Raw genomic sequence first — 1347 nt, forward strand, 5'->3', positions numbered from 1 at the left:
CTGAACACACCATTTGCTCTTTCAACTCAAGGAAGCTTCCATCATTACTAGAGGGCTTGCGAGAGTCAAGAATCTTTTCATACCCTTCACTATTTTCCTTTAGTAAACCAAACTCTCCTTGTTTAACTGTCAAAGTGCTTTGGAGCTCATCCTCTATGGCAAATTCCTCCAAAAGCTCATCAGCTAAAGCTTCCATCTTCTCAATGTAGAAAACTTGACCATCAATTGTAGGCTTCCTCATCATATTGTTAATGTCAAAGGTCAAGGCTTCCTTTCCCAAATTCAATTGAATCTTCCCACTCTTCACATCAATCATTGTTCCTGCAGTTCTTAAAAATGGTCTCCCCAAGATTAGTGGATCATTTGGTTCTTCATCCATTTCAAGCACAACAAAGTCTGTTGGGATCTCAAAATGACCAATCATCACCGGTAAGTCTTCAAGCACTCCTACTAGTGTTCTAACTGACCTATCCGCAAGAACAAGGGTGATCATACACTTCTTGTAGTGAGTGAAACCTAGTCTTTTGGCAACTGAGAGAGGCATCAAGCTCACACTAGATCCAAGGTCACACAAACAGTGACTAAAAGATAAGGGTCCAAGTGTACAAAGGAGAGTGAAGCTACCAGGATCTTCAAGCTTCTTTGCTACTACCTTGTTTTGAATGATAACACTACACTCATGGGTTAAGAATACCATTCCTTGAAGAGCTTTCTTCTTCTCCATAACTGCATCTTTGAGGAACTTGTTGTATGATGGATTCAGCAAAAATGCATCAATGATTGGCATTGTGATGGCAACATCTTTCATTTGAGCATCAAACATAGCTTTATACTTGTCTACTTGTTGCTTCTTAAACCTACCAGGAAATGATAGTCTTGGCTCATAAGGTGGAGGCACAAATAGAGTCTCCTTGGAAATCTCCTTACTCTTCTTGAAAGCTTCATCAATGGTGTTGTCTTGGTTTGGTTCCTCAACCACTTTACTCTTGCCTTTGTCAACCACAACTTCATCAGCTTGTTTGTCTTTACCCAAGTCTTTCACTATCAACTCATCCTCATCTTCAATCTCAACCATTACCTCCCCTCCTTTAGTCTCAATGTCCCTATTGAGCTCATTGGTAGGTAGTTGCTTACAACTTCTCAGCATTATGGCATTGATGTATTCTTTGGGGTTTGGTTCTGGTTTTCCTGGTAAGGAACCCATTTGTCTTGGTGAAGATGATGAAGCGTGGCTCTGAACCTGTGTTTGCAACCTCTCAATCTTAGAATTTAACTCACCATAAACATTCTCAACTTTGTGGTGCATGTTCTTCATTTGTGTGGCAAGTTCAATGGCATTTCTCCCTT

Source organism: Camelina sativa, chromosome 10 (genome assembly GCF_000633955.1).
Source record: "Camelina sativa cultivar DH55 chromosome 10, Cs, whole genome shotgun sequence".
Taxonomy (NCBI): Eukaryota; Viridiplantae; Streptophyta; class Magnoliopsida; order Brassicales; family Brassicaceae; genus Camelina; species Camelina sativa.